The sequence below is a fragment of the Pleurodeles waltl genome, chromosome 7, assembly GCF_031143425.1.
Source record: "Pleurodeles waltl isolate 20211129_DDA chromosome 7, aPleWal1.hap1.20221129, whole genome shotgun sequence".
Lineage (NCBI taxonomy): Eukaryota > Metazoa > Chordata > Amphibia > Caudata > Salamandridae > Pleurodeles > Pleurodeles waltl.
In genome coordinates, this window is record NC_090446.1 from 866,838,599 (window position 1) to 866,854,773 (window position 16,175).

A 16,175-nucleotide genomic window follows, 5' to 3' on the forward strand; every position below is an offset into this window, starting at 1 on the left:
GGTATGGTCTCACCCCTGAGCAGTACAAGGAGAAGTTTATATCCTGCAAGAGAAAGGAATCCCAAACATGGTTGGAATGTGTTGATTCTTTTTGCAGGTCACTGGATGGTTGGGTGAAGGGCAGTAAGGTAAACACGTATGAGGGGCTTTACAATTTAATTGCTTGGGAGCACTTGTACAGTTTATGTTTTCCAGAGCTGCGCCAGCACCTCATTGACAGCAAGCTGACTGACCCCAGGAAGCTTGCGCAGGAAGCGGACCGCTGGGAGAGCACCAGGGTCCAAAAGAGGTATGGGGGAGACCACGCCAAGGGTGGGCAGGGTCCCTCTCAGAAGAAAGGGGGGGGTAAGGGCAAACAGGGGGAGTTCTCTAAAGGGCCCCAAACTGACTCCCAGGGTAAGGATTCCCAACCCCCCAGTGAAAAGAAGCCATGGTTGTCCAAAGGGAAGCCAGTGGCAGGTGGTCCCCCACGTAAGTGCTATGCATGTGACCAGGTGGGTCATGTGAGGGGGGACCCCAAATGCCCCAAAAGTACACCGGCACCCACTGGTGCACCGTCCCAGGGTTTGGCCAGTGTAGCGCTTGGGGAGGAGTTGGTTTCAGGTGGGTGGGAACCAGCAGAAATGACCCTTGTCTCACTAGGGGACAGTGAGATGGTCCAGAGAAACCTAGTGCCTGATAACACTAAGAAGGACAGGCAATGGGTGACCATCAATGGACAGAGGGTAGAGGCTCTGAGAGACACAGGAGCCAGTGTGACTACAGTGAGGAGTCACCTGGTGTCTGAAGAGCAGATTGATCCCCGGGTACTTCACCAAGTAGTTGCGGTAGACAACTCTGAGCGCCTCTGCAGAGTGGCGCAGGTTCCCTTTGAATGGGGGGGGGGTCTCAGGTTCCTGGAAAGTAGCTGTGAGTCCAACCATGCCTGTTGATTGTTTGCTAGGTAACGACCTGGAGGATTCCCCTTGGAAGGAGGTGGAACACAGGTCTCACTTGGAGATGTTGGGTCTGCCTGGGTGGGTATGTGTATCCACCCGGTCTATGGCAGCCAATCAGGGTAGTCAAGAGCCCCTGGAGCCTGAAACAGTGGCCCAGGGGACCGCCAAGAAGAGGAAGGGCAGGGGGCGCGGGAAACCGGCCCCCGAGGTTCCCACGGTCCGGGAGGAGGCGGAGCCTGAGGGTGACGCCCGGAACCTACAGGGGAGCAGGTGGCTGAACTGGGAGAGGTCCCTGAGCTGTTGCAGTGGCAGCAGGAAGGGGGACCCACCATGGAAGCATTCTGCACAGCGCAGAAGGAGTGCCCTACTCTTGAGGGGCTGCGGCAGCAGGCTGCAGCCCAGGCGGCTGGCGAGGCGCCAGGTACTCACCTGATTTATTGGGAGGATGGCCTCCTGTACAGTGAGCCTAAGGTTCCTGAGCCTGGGTCAGCTCGTATGCTGGTGGTACCCCAGTGCTTCAGGGCCTTCCTACTGGGTTTGGCTCATGATGTGCCTTTGGCAGGACATCTAGGGCAGGACAAGACCTATAAGAGGCTTGTCTCCCACTTTTACTGGCCCTTGATGCACAAGCAGTCAGCTGCTTATTGTAGGTCTTGTCAGACTTGTCAGGCAAGTGGCAAGAGTGGGGGGAAATGCAAAGCTCCCCTCCAACCTTTACCTGTAGTCAGTACTCCCTTTGAAAGGGTAGGAATTGACATTGTGGGGCCTCTGGATCCCAAGACAGCCATGGGCAACAGGTTCATCCTGGTCTTGGTGGACCATGCCACGCGGTACCCAGAAGCCATTCCTCTAAGGACGGTCACTGCCCCCGTGGTGGGACGTGCCTTGATGGGGGTTTTTACCCGCATGGGGTTCCCCAAGGAGGTGGTATCTGATAGAGGCACAAACTTCATATCCACTTATATGAAGTCTCTGTGGAAGGTGTGTGGGGTAACCTACAATTTCACCACCCCTTACCACCCCCAAAGTAATGGTCTGGTTGAGAGATTCAACCGCACCTTGAAAGGCATGATTCAGGGCCTGTCAGAGCCCTTGAGGCGTAAGTGGGACGTCTTCTTGCCATGCCTTCTGTTCGCTTACAGGGAGGTGCCTCAAAAGGGACTTGGCTTTAGCCCCTTTGAGCTCATCTATGGCCACCCTGTGAGGGGACCGCTCAGTCTGGTGAAGGAGGCTTTGGAGAAAGCTCCTAGTAAACCACCCCAGGATGTATTTAGCTACATGCTGGCACTAAGAAACCAGACTGCCCGCTTCAGGAGTCTCGCTCAGGAGAACCTGGAAGCAAGCCAGGAGGATATGAAACGGTGGTACGACCAGAATGCCACTCTGGTTGAGTTTCAGCCTGGACAAAAAGTGTGGGTCATGGCACCAGTGGAGCCTAGGGCTCTCCAAGATAAGTGGACTGGGCCTTTTGAGGTGGTGGAAAGAAAGAGCGAGGTCACCTATCTGGTAGACTTGCAATCCCCCAGGAACCCTTTGAGGGTCCTCCATGTCAACCGCCTCAAACCACACTTTGAGCGAACTGAGCTATCCATGCTCCTAGCGACAGATAACGGGGTGGAGGAAGAGAGTGAGCCTCTCCCTGACCTCCTGTCTGCAGGAGAGAAAGATGGGTCTGTGGAGGGAGTGATCCTCTCCCCCTCCCTGACTGAGGAACAGCAGAGGGACTGTCGCAACGTGCTGGGACAGTTCGCCTCGCTGTTTTCCCTGATCCCAGGAGTCACACACCTGTGCACACATGATGTGGACACTGGGGACAGTACACCTGTTAAACATAAGGTTTACAGGGTGACTGACAGGGTCAGGGCTTGCATTAAGGAGGAAGTCTCCAAAATGTTAACCCTAGGGGTTATTGAGCACTCCAGCAGTCCTTGGGCCAGCCCAGTGGTCTTGGTCCCAAAGGCTGCTGCTCCTGGTGCCACTCCAGAACTTAGGTTCTGTGTGGACTACCGGGGTCTCAATGCGGTCAGCAAGACTGACGCACACCCCATCCCCCGAGCTGATGAGCTCATTGATCGGTTAGGAGCTGCCAAGTACCTCAGTACGTTTGATTTAACATCTGGGTACTGGCAGATTGCCTTAACTGAGGGGGCAAAGGAGAGGTCAGCATTCTCTACCCCAGATGGGCACTTCCACTTCAATGTGATGCCCTTTGGGATGAAGAACGCCCCTGCCACCTTTCAGAGGTTGGTCAACCAGGTGTTGGCAGGACTGGATGAGTTCAGTGCCGCCTACCTGGATGACATTGCTGTGTTTAGTTCCACATGGGAGGAACACCTGCAACACCTCTGGAGAGTGTTAGAGGCCCTGCAGAAGGCAGGCCTCACTATTAAGGCGAGCAAGTGCCAAATAGGGCAGGGTTCTGTGGTGTACTTAGGACACCAGGTGGGGAGTGGCCAGGTGGCACCCCTACAGCCTAAGATTGACACGATTCTGGCTTGGGAGCCTCCCAAGACCCAGACGGAAGTGAGAGCCTTTTTAGGTCTCACAGGATATTACCGGAGGTTTGTTAAGGGATATGGTACCATTGTTACTCCCTTAACGGAGTTGACTTCTAAGAAGCAACCCAGGAAAGTGATCTGGACAGAGGCTTGCCAGAGCACTTTTGATGCCCTGAAGGCTGCCATGTGCACAGCACCTGTGCTGCGGGCACCTGACTACTCCAAGGAGTTTGTTGTGCAAACAGACGCCTCAGAGCATGGTATTGGAGCAGTACTCTCACAGCTTAATGAAGAGGGCCTAGATCAACCCGTAGCCTTCATTAGCAGGAGGTTACTACCCAGGGAACGTAGGTGGAGTGCCATAGAACGCGAAGCGTTTGCTGTGGTCTGGGCACTGAAGAAGCTAAGACCCTACTTGTTTGGGACTCACTTCCGAGTTCAGACCGACCACAGGCCCCTCAGATGGTTAATGCAGATGAGGGGTGAGAATCCAAAACTGTTGAGGTGGTCCATTTCCCTACAGGGGATGGACTTTACGGTGGAACATCGTCCTGGTACAGAGCACGCCAATGCTGATGGTCTGTCCAGGTTCTTCCGCCTTAGTGATGAGAACTCCCATGAGGTTGGGTAGTTGCTCCCCACTTTTAGCTGGGGGGGACACGTGTTAGACTTTTCATCCTTGGCGTGGTCTCCCTTAACTTTTTGCCTCTGTTCCCCAGGTTGTTGATGTGTGCTGGACTCTGATTTTATTGTTACTGTTACTCTGGGCACTTTACCACTGCTAACCAGTGCTAAAGTGCAAGTGCTCCTGTTTAAAATGTGTACGTAATTGGTTCTCCATGATTGGCATATTTGTTTTACTGTTAAGTCCCTAGTAAAGTGCACTAGAGGTGCCCAGGGCCTGTAAATCAAATACTACTAGTGGGCCTGCAGCACTGGTTGTGCCACCCACATAAGTAGCTCTGTAATCATGTCTCAGACCTGCCACTGCAGTGTCTGTGTGTGTATATTTACACTGTAAATTCGACTTGGCAAGTGTACCAACTTGCCAGGCCTAAACCTTCCCTTTTCTTACATGTAAGGCACCCCTAAGGTAGGCCCTAGGTAGCCCCAAGGGCAGGGTGCAGTGTATGGATAAGGTAGGACATATAGTAATGTGGTTTATATGTCCTGACAGTGAAATACTGCCAATTTCGTTTTTCACTGTTGCAATGCCTGTCTCTCTCATAGGATAATATGGGGGCTACCTTTAAATATGATTAAAGTGTAGATTCCCCTAGAGAGTAGATGGACATGTGGAGTTTGGGGTCCCTGAACTCACAATTTAAAAATACATCTTTACGAAAGTTGATTTTAAGATTGTGCGTTTGAAAATGCCACTTTTAGAAAGTGAGCATTTTCTTGCTTAAACCATTCTGTGACTCTGCCTTGTTTGTGGATTCCCTGTCTGGGTCAGTTTGACAGTTGGGTTGTTTTTCACCTCACACCAGACAGTGACACAAAGGGAGCTGGGGTGTAACCTGCATTTCCTGATTAGCCATCTCTGCTAGGAGGGAGGGGTGGAGTGGTCACTCTCATCTGAAAGGACTGTGCCTGCCTCTAACAATGCCGGCTCCAGCCCCCTGGTGTGTGTCTGAGGCCTTGCCTGGGCAAGGCAGGATTTCACAAGTAGGTGTGAGTCCCCTTTGAAGAAAGGTGACTTCAAAGACTAAACTGGGTATAAGAAGGGCACCCAAATCTACAGACTGGAGAAACACTTCTGGAACCAAGAGGAACCTCTGCCTGGAGAAGAGCTGTTAGCTGAGGAAGAAGTGCTGCCCTGCCTGTGACTGTGCTTTGTGGAGCTTTCCTGCAGTGCTGCTTCTGCCAGAGTAAGAGGGCAAAGACTGGACTTTGTGTGCCTTCCATCTTGAGAAGAAATCTCCAAGGGCTTGATCTAGAGCTTGCCTCCTGTTGTTTGAAGTCTCACGGACAGCAAAGACTTCTCTCTGCCAGCACCTGGAGTCTCTGGAGAGACTCCTACTCTGCCCTGTGGTGCCCATTCAGTTCCTGGGACCCTGAAAGGAGAAGCTGGCAGCCTAAAGACAAGAAAATCCACGCACAGAGCGCTGTGCGGGAAAAAGATCGACGCGAATCCGATCTGCGGCTGAAAAACGATGCGCCGCCAGCTCCGCAGCTGAGAAACGACGCTCGCAGGAAACGCGACCGAAGAATCGACGCACGGAGCAGGAGAAACGATGCGCAGCATCGCTGACGGAGGCTGGGAGATCGCAACCTGCGCGGCGGGATCTTCAACTCATCGTGCGGCTGGATTTTTGACTCGAGTACCGCCGTGCGGAGTTATTTTCGACGCACACCCGCCCGTGCGGGGTTATTTTTGACGCACACCAGGTACATTTTCACTCTAGCAGCGCTAGTGTGTTTTTAAAACTACTTAAAGACTCTTTTTGATTTTTAATTAATAACTTGACTTGTGTATGGTGGATTTTTGTCGTTTTGGTCTTGTTTTGTTTAGATAAATAATTCCTATTTTTCTAAACCTGTGTTGTGTCATTTTGTAGTGTTTTCATTAAGTTACTGTGTGTGTTGGTACAAATACTTTACACCTAGCACTCTGAGGTTAAGCCTACTGCTCTGCCAAGCTACCAAGGGGGTAAGCAGGGGTTAGCTGAGGGTGATTCTCTTTTACCCTGACTAGAGTGAGGGTCTTTGCTTGAACAGGGGGTAACCTGACTGTCAACCAAGGACCCCATTTCTAACAAATTGCCACTAAACATATTGGACCCATAGAAAGGGTAGGAAGTATGGAAACTTCAGTTTTAATGAGTCTCCTATAATCTGGCCCTGGAAATAAATAAATGTCCCTAACCAGAATCCTGCTGCTTCCCACACTTCTACACAACCTCCTCTCCTTTATATTTTCATGTCATGAACGGCAGAGACCATCCATTGATGTAAAAGTCCTATATTGCTAGAACAGGTGGTTGCTTGTTAATGATCGGTACTGAGACACGCAATGTAGTGAATACACACAATGCGTGAGTTCAATAACTCCAGGGCATATCTGAGTGCCTCCGACGGGAATCCAAGCCGGCATTCAAAAGCAGTCTGACGCCGTGTTGCGTACTCTGTTCTAGCCAGATTCGCATTGGACTATTTCATATACAAGTTGCGTGGGAAATTTGAACTAGTGGAAGATGTAAATAAGGAACTAATTATTAAAGTCAAGTGCCCTGAAGAAGTCGTTTGGGATAAGAGAAAACACTGTCCCGAGACGAAACACGTGTTGGCTGGCTTGAACCTTTAAATGAATCATGGGTTGAATTCCAAAAAATTATGTACTATAATGAATTAATTGTTATAAATTGACTTGAATTATAAAATTTGACGGACGAGCTACACTGTGTGTCCAAATTGATTTTGAAAATTGTAATTATACCTAAGTGTACTTTTCAAGAACCACTATGAATGTTTTTGATATATTTTTTTTGGCTAAACCACAACTCTCTGTAATGGTTATTTCTGTGGGGAAGTGATTCTATTCAGATTTAAATCCATTTAATTGTTACATGAGAGGTACCGCACATTGATGTGATTTATCTGCTATCTGCCAGTCGTGGGACCAAAACAGAAGCCATGGCAATTCTGCCTCATCCATAGCCTCTGTTGCCAAAAGGCAATATGTTATTGGTGTTATTAACCCTACCTTATGCTTCTTGAGACACACTTCTGTAGTCTAGGCTATTGCTATGCTCCAGTCTTTGGGAATGGGGACTCTCCTTGCTAAGGGTGACACTGAAGTGCATAGGCTTTTTTCCAATTCACCCTGAGTATTTCCACTTATTGGGTTTCCAGTTTGAGGATTCATTTCATTTTGACAAATTCATGCCTATGGGTTGCACATTATCCTGTTCCTATTTTAAGATGTTTAGTACTTTTCTGGAATGGATTCTCAAAATAAAATGTCATCCCTCATTTGTGTTACATTCCATGGAAAATTCCTTGTTCCTGGGACCTCCTGCAGCTGGGCATATTGGACATTCCTGGGCTTAATTAACAAGCATTCCTCATATTGGGTGTCTCATTGGCAAAAAGAGACCACAGGCCCCACCAAAACAGTTATATTTCACTGGATGGATACACAGTTGTTGGTGTGTGCAGTATACTTTAGGGCTGCTCAATGTTAGATTGCTTCAGCTTCAAATATTAGTTATTGAGCTCCATTTTGCAAAGCACATCATTCTCATGGGATGCCAGTTCTCCAGGTTTAGTTCTCAGAACATGTCTGGCCTCAAATCTAGACATCACATGACCGGGTTGTCAGCAGAATTAAACATGATTTGAGGGTTTGATCTATATACCCTGATGGTTTTAATTATTCTCTGGTATGACCTGCCCCTCCCAGGTCAAGTCTGGAGTTGTGTCTATATGTGGATGCTGCAGTGAGTGTCGTTGGGATGCAGTCCTGGGTTCTGAGTGGTGTTCCCAAAGATGACCACCACAGTGGTGCAAGTCTGCATTGGTGAGGAATGTGGTTTTCTTGGAGTTATTCTTTATCTTGGTGACCCTGTGTCTTTGGGCTTGTTAAGTCCATGACCAGTCTGTTTTTCTGGTCTGACAAAATGGCAGTGTTTGAGTCAATAAATCAGCAACATGCAAAATAAGTTTGCATTACGACATTTGAAATACATTGTCTTGTTATGTTTAGAAAACAATGTACTGTTCAAAGCATGGTGTGTCCCTGGGGTGATGTATAACACTGAAGATTCTGTCTCTTTTTACGGAATTCAGATGTTTCCACTCAGTGGCCACTGAGGAGTCCACTGAATTCCTTATGCTTCTCTGGATTCTTTGTGAATTAACCTACCAGACCTAATTTCAGCCCACCTAGCTCCAAAGTTAAGACAAGTCTATGAGGGGTATTATAATTGGCACTGTCATATTTATTCTCGTTCTGTTTTCCTCTTGTCATTATATAATTTATTACGTAATGGTTCCACTCCTTTTCACCCCTCCTATAATCTGTATTAGAACGTTCCTTCCGTTATGGAAGGAGTCTGCAGTAGAATGATGGTGAGTGGGAGTACTAACCAGTGAACGTGGAGAAAGGAAACGCTCAATAAAGGATACAGCCTACTCTGGACTTCTTTTGGTGATTGTAATTCAACTTACTCAACATTGGCGAAGAGTGACGACTAGCTGTGTAAGGGGGTAGCAAGGTCTCCTCCCCTTCTTGGTACCCTCCACCTCCACTCTCAGGGACACCCTGTACCCTCTCCATATCGGAGCTTTCGCCTTCCATTCTCGGGACCCAAGGTAATGTAATTTTCCATCTAGTCAAAGCCTCCCCTACCTTCATACTGGGCACTTTATTCCTACCCCTTCCTAGGTCCACCTGTATTTTTGTGGCCTCTGGAAGCAGCAACTACAAGAAGAATAATCAGACTTCAGTGGTTAAGAAGTTCCAGAATGGAACATTTGAAACTATCCTCCCACAACAGGCGTGTCTTCCAAGCCCCATAGTATAGATATTTCCCGGCTGATCATTTTGCCTAGGTTGATACGCTCACCACGAGATTCACTCAGCGTGTCACAATTATTTCTTCGGTGACACGCACACCACCTCCAGTCACCTTCAAATTATTTATGACTCAGGTGCTTCTCTCTGTGCACCGGCCATATTAGAACCTTTCATCTCCTACAACAGGCGTGTCCTCCACGCCCCTTCGACGAAAGTTCCCTTGCAGTTCATTTCTTCCACAGTGACACGTCACCAAGTACTTTTCTTAGCCTGTCAAGATTGTTTCTTTTGGTGGCACGCACACCACCTTCAAGTATTTATTACTGTTATTACCAAAGGACGTGAGAGTTCTGAAACAAAGGCAGTTTGGACCCCTGGAATTTCCTTAACAGGTATAACACCCCTCTGACAGACATTCCCCTGATCATTTCCACATGGGGAAACACTCACTGCGTAGATCTCTCAGCGTGTCATGACAATCTCTTTCGGTGACATGCACACCATAGGACTTATATCTCATGAACAGAATCTTTTGAATTACTGAGAAAATGTTGATATTTTCATAAATTCGTGAATGGTTTTCTCACCCTACATTGCCACCGATTGACCATTAACAGTAACCGCACTCTCACTCATCGAGTATCCAAATATCTTTAAACATAGTTTTCACGTTATTACTTTAATTACTGTTCATTTTTTCTAATGAATATGCATTAATTACAGCTGTCTTATTAATAAATTATTATTACTGACAGACTTTTTACATTCTAAATTCTTTACGCAGGATGGGTTTGTCCAGTTTGTTATCACTCATTATTTGGATATGGATTTATGTTAAATACAATTTAAGTTGAGTTTGAATGAGAATTTAAATTTCTATACAACCAGTCACTTCAACGCCATTTTTGTATTCAAGTTGAGTTTGAATGTGAATTTAAATACTTATACAACCAGTCACTTCTATGCCATTTTCACATAGGTATTCTCTAAATACAATGGCAGCTGCCAGTATGTCACAACCACCACCATTCTTAAACGAATTTGGAGAACCTAATGAACCATAGAAAGAATGGACACACATCTTTGAATCTTACCTTATTTGCATTGGGGGTGAAAAATTTAGCCCTGTAAGAAAACAACATATTTTATTGCACAATTTAGGATCACATGGCAGGACAATCTTTGAAACACTTCCTGAAACTACAAATGAAGAAGACGAATTGGACGAATACCAAATTACTTTACTAAAACTTCAAAATCAATACGGTGACAAAATCAACATCGTATTGGAGCGTCACAAATTCTTCAGCCATGTTCAAGGCAAACAAGAATGTATAACTAATTACGTAGCAGTACTCCAAGGTTTAAGAAAATTGTGCGAGTTTGGGAATTTCACTGATTCCCTAATCAGGGATCAACTAGTTAGATGTACAAACAACTCAAAAATACAAGAAACATTATTGCAAAAACAGCTAAACTTACAGGATGCTATAGAAATAGCCAAATCCATAGAACACACAGCTATGTGTTTGAAAGAGATAAAAACTCCTATTACAACTGAACACATCTCTGAAATAACAGAACAAATAGAAACCAGTATTTGCAAAATTAAAGGCAAGAATGATGCAAGGAATGAACACCGTCAAAGGAATGAATTTGAATACAACAAACCTAAATGTTATCGGTGTGGCAGAAGTAACCACTTAGCTAACTACTTTAACTGTCAAGCTAGAGCTGCCACATGCAGGAAATGCAAAAAGAAAGGCCACTTCACCAAAGTATGCAGAGATTTATAAAAAAACATGAAAGGAAATGAACGTAATTTACCTGATGACAAATTCCAAATTGTTAAGAAAATAATCTTACAAATAAAAGAAGAGCCCACTATCAATCAAATAAAATATCCAGAAGGTGAAGTTTTCCTAGATGGCAGACCTGTGAAAATGTTCGCAGATTCTTGTTCTCCCTTTACCCTTACCAATATTTCTGACTTCAAGTTTATAACCAACCAGGTGGATCCTACTCTCAACACTCCAGATATTTCTCCTAGTGGATATACCAAAGAACCGATTCCCCTCAAAGGTATGGTACAAACACACATTACTTTCAAGAATCGATCTACTGTCAGCAAAGTATCTATAGTAGAAGAAGGATCCAAATTCCTGGGATGGCAACATCAAAAAGAATTATGAATAAGGTTAGACCCCCAACAACTCTGAGCAAGTACTATTTGTAAATCAATTACTGTCAGCGACCTCATATGTAATGATTTCCCGGAAGTATTTTCAGAAAATTAGGAATCTTAAAACAATACCAACACAAACTTAAACTAAAGGCAAATTATAAACCTGTGGTGCACAAAATAGGACCCATACCACACTTAATGTGGGAACCTTTAGAAAAATAATTGATCAGATTGAACGATTTGAGGGTCATTCAACCCACAGATTGTTCCGATTGGTTGGCCCCAATTGTGATAGCTGTAAAAAATACATGGTGATGGCATCAGACACTGTATTGACCTACGTGATATTAATGATAACAATTGCATTGTGCGCGCATTCACGGAATGCTGAGCACAATGGGAGAATCTGTGTGTTTTTCTGTCCTCGACGTGTCTATGGCCTACAACCAAGTAGAATTACACCCCAAATCTAGATGCTTAACAGCCTTTACCACACTGATGGGCACATTCATGTTCTGCAGGATGTCTTTCGGTCTTGCAGGTGCAGAATTCCAAAACATAATGCAGCAGATATTAGGAGGGATAGCCAAAACGATGTGTTTCCAAGATGATGTACTCATTTATGGTTCAACAGTAGAGGAACACGATAAATTATTACATGGTGTCCCCATCAAACTCAGAGATGCAGGCCTAACTCTAAAAAAGGGCAAGTGCCAAATCGGAGTCAGTGCTGTGGATTTCTAGGCCACACCATATCTAAAGACAGTTTTAAACCCAAACTTTGCCTACTTGAAGCAATAAAGGATGCCCATGCTCCAGGTACTAAAGAGGAACTCAAATCATTTTTAGGATTGGCAGAATATATGGCTAAATATGTTAAAAACTTTGCCAGTATAACAGCAAATCTAAGAAAACTATTGAGGAACCACACTCTATACGAATGGTTAGAAGAACATCAAAAGTATTTTGTTTATTGAAAGAAGCTGTACCTAAGGCTCCATATATGTGCAGCTTCAACCCCAATAGAAAAACCATATTTCCCAAATAATTAATGGCAAAGAAAGAATTATCATATTTGCCTCATGGTCTCTCAATAAATCTGAAATGAAATACTCTGTAGTTGAAAAAGAAGCCTTGGCATGCTTCTGGGGAGTCAAACACTTCAAATTCTTCTTATGGGGTCTGCAATTCAAAATACGCACAGATCATAAACCACTCACATATATGTTTACGAGCAAGGGTACTTACAGCAGTACTCTGCATATAGCTAGATGGGTTTTAGGCTCAGAAAGCTTCTGCTTCAAAATAGAATATGTTCCAGGAAATCTCAGTACAGCTGCAGACTTCCTTTTGAGAGTTCCGCTAAACAAAGAAGAAGAATACAAAACCCTTGAATATCCCATATTATAAATCAATTCATCTGCTATCACTAACAAAGAATGGGAAGATTGTACCACTAAGGATGCAGTGTTACTACAATTGAAAACATACATAGTACAAGTATGGGCTAAGAACAACAGAGAAGTAAACAAAGATATCAAACAGTTTTCGAAAGTATGCCAATAACTCAACATCAGCAACAACTTAGTAATGACAAACAACTAAATAATAGCCCCTGGAAAACTTAAAAGAGAAGGTTATAGATCTTGTAGATGAAGGCCATTTAGGCAGGAGCCTCACCAAAGCTAGACTAAGAGAACATTACTGGTTCCCAGGTATGGATTCAACAGTAGAGTCAAAAGTAAAAAAAAAATATTCTGGATAGTGACAAATCTAGAATAATTTGCAAAATTCCAATTTCTCCAGTATCTATTCCTGACAAACCAGGGGAAAAATTGGCTCTAGACATAATTGGCCCCATAAACCGTAATGGACTATTGAAACGATTTGCATTTGTATGGGTCGATTATCAATCGGATTGGGTAATCACGAGAATGATCAATCAAATTACCACAGACTCCCTCATAAACTTTTTAAGAGACTCATTTACCACTGAAGGGTTACCTTCCACAATCATCAGCGACAATGGGGTACAATATACATCTTTGGCTATGACAGAATTTTTGACAAAACGTGGCATCAAACATCTAAAGACTGTGGTATATTGCCCCAAAGCCAATGGTATGGTCGAAAGAGTAAACAGAATGATAAAAGAATATATCAAGCTAGCTTGTGTCAATCACATCCAAGTGGAGAAAGCAATACAGATTATGCTCTGGGCTTATCAAACCACCCTCAACAAATTACAGGAATTTCTCCATTCACATCACTTAAGAGAAGGAAAATATACACTAAATTTTTCCCCTGTTGGCTGGGGGAGGAACGGACATACAATGTAACACTCAAATGAGAAAAAACAAAAAATTATCACACCAAAACAAATACAAAGAACACTGTGGCTTCAAATGTGGCACTAAATCACAAAAATTGGAAATAGGTGAGTGGGTTTGTCAGGAAACCAATGGGAAGAAGAGATAACTGTTCTAAGTTCTATGACCCTATGCGTATTGCAAATGTAAAACACAATGTAGTTATAATGGACAAATGATGGACAGATTAGTCAAGCAGCACCCCACAAAGAGTGACTCAAGCATCAATGCCACACCCCATTCAAACACGAGTACTCAGCCTCGAGAGAACGAATCAAATGTCCACTGAATTGGCACAAGGATTATGTTATGAAATAATATTTCTTTCTTTATCCCCATCCTTACCATTTACACATCGTGTAGTATTTGTGAGGATAGGGGATATGTTATAATTGGCATTGTTATGCTGTCTTCTTCCAGTGTATGCCAGATATCATTATATGACATCATTAACCTTATCGTCACCTGATAAACACAGTTCAACGTTTGTTAGGAAAGGGGATGTGTTATAATTGGCACTGTTCTATTTATTCTCTTTCTGTTTTCCTCTTGTCATTATATAATTTATTACATAATGGTTTCACTCCTTTTCACCCCTCCTACAATCTGTATTAGAACATTCCTTCCATTATGGAAGGAGTCTGCAGTAGAATGTTGGTAAGAGGGAGTTCTAACCGGTGAATGTGGAGAGCGTGGATTGTATTGGAGAGAGGTAAGGCTCAATGAAGGATACAGTCTACTCTTGACTTCGTTAGGTGATTGTAATTCAACATACTCACCAAGGGGACATCTCAGAGCTACCTGTCATTTGTTTGGGTGTTGGTGGGCTGGAGGTGTTTTCTCTAGAGGTCTAGGTGGCATTTATCTCCTCCTTGCAAAAAAAGTCAAGTCAGCTTCTTAGGCATGGAGGTATTTGGCTGACTTGGCCTTTTTTTGCAAGAGCATGCCATTTCTCTACTTACTTCTGCACCAAAAGGGCCCTTAAGGGTTGGGAAAGAATGGGGGGGAGCGTAAAGAGAGACTCCAGAAGGCCCATAGACATTGACAGATTTGGTGCAGCCATAGCCAGTCTCCCACTCTATGAACTTCAGGATTCAAAGTTCTCCTTTTTAAAGTAGCTTTCTGCTTGGCCTTTGACATGGCATTCAGAGTGTGGTGAAGTGGTGGCGAAATCAAAAGCTGACTTGCATGATCGACTACTGCTGAAGAACATATATTGGCCTGGGGGAGCTTTCTGTATCTCTGCTTTCCTCAAAAGCTGATCACTCAGGCAAATGGGGGCACTTTGGCTTCTGGAAACCTGTGTTGCTCAATAAAGGCCCTTGTTGAATATATTATTGTAATTCTTTCTGGGGTGTGTGGACATTGTATCTACATGCCAATGGGGTTCCATTCTCAATTCTCTACAGTGGGGCTCTAATGAAGGCTGAGATGACATGACAAACGTTAGCTACCACTCATTCCTCATAGGGCTGCTATTGTAGGTGCATGGTCCAGCCTGGAATGCAAGATTGTTCAGAGAATAAACGGATAGTAATCAAAGTGCTATAAGCACTATCTGCATTTGAATATGCTTTGATTGTTGTTCTCTTTTTTATGTCTGAGGTATGAATTCATTGTCTATGGTATATGATGCGTTTTAGTTATGATTTTCTCTTACTGTCACTATCCATTGTGCTTTAAATATCTTGCTTCCACTCGAGGTCTTGGTGATTGGACACCTCTACATACAGTAAGACCTTGATGCACACCTCAATTGATGTTATCTATACCAGATTGATGCTGATTTCCAGATGAGATGGTCTGCCATGGATTTGTCTTCATGTCATCAAGCTGAGACAAGTTGACAAATGTTTGGGTGAGGACACTTCAAATTCAAGTCTTGGTTATCCGACATGCTGGTGGCAATGATATGGCACAGCATAGCTGGTGGTATTTGGTTGATCTGTTGGTAACTGTGCTGTTCTGATTAATGCAGCATGTACCTCGGGCAGTTGTGACATGGTCCCATATGATGCCCATACAGGTCTGAACGGTCTATCGTCTGTTAAGCTAGAGAGCCTGTTAGGCACCTGAACAGACAAATGTTGAGGCTGCTGAAAACTTGTCCCCTTAGGTCTATCCCCTCACGTTTATCAGTTTCTTTCTCCCAGATAGGTGCATCTTTTGACACAAGGTTACATACTGCTTGTCCACTTGCTGTTCTCGTTTTCTACCTAGTTTGTAACACAGCTTCAGGGGACACTCTGGTCACCTTGACATCTTCCAGATAATTAGCCACAGAACTGGCAGTTTCTCTTGAACCTCTAAGGACGGACGCTGCTGTGGCTGTTTTCAACCTTCTATTTAGATAGTTGTTCCATTTTATTATGTCTTGGGGTGGTGGGAGATGTGGGCTGTGCCAGGGAGCCAAGTTATGCCCCAGGCACCCAGCCTATCTTCTCAACAGGTGCTACAGGCCTCAGTGGGGTTCTGTTGTGGGATTACTTCTGGCATGGATAACCAGGTTTGCATCTTAGGGGGGCTTTTGTTCCAAATATTGTTTTTTTCAGGAGTCTAAATTTAGGAGAACTTTCTCACAACTGTATTATAGTAGTGATTGGTTTGGAAGATACAGAGGGAAACTGAAAGTCAGACCCTAAGTTCACAAATTGTAAATATATA

At 44.5% G+C, this 16,175-nt stretch overlaps 1 long non-coding RNA gene across 1 annotated transcript in view; it reads right to left on the reverse strand.

Moving 5' to 3' along the window:
* LOC138245658 (uncharacterized) overlaps positions 1-16,175 on the reverse strand; it is a 156,960-nt gene that overhangs the window by 119,496 nt on the left and 21,289 nt on the right. Inside the window, exons 2-3 of the long non-coding RNA XR_011194156.1 lie at positions 12,391-12,504; positions 10,052-10,082 (exon numbers count right to left, since the gene is read on the reverse strand). This is a non-coding gene — a long non-coding RNA (uncharacterized lncRNA). The remainder of the gene's footprint in view (positions 1-10,051; positions 10,083-12,390; positions 12,505-16,175) is intronic.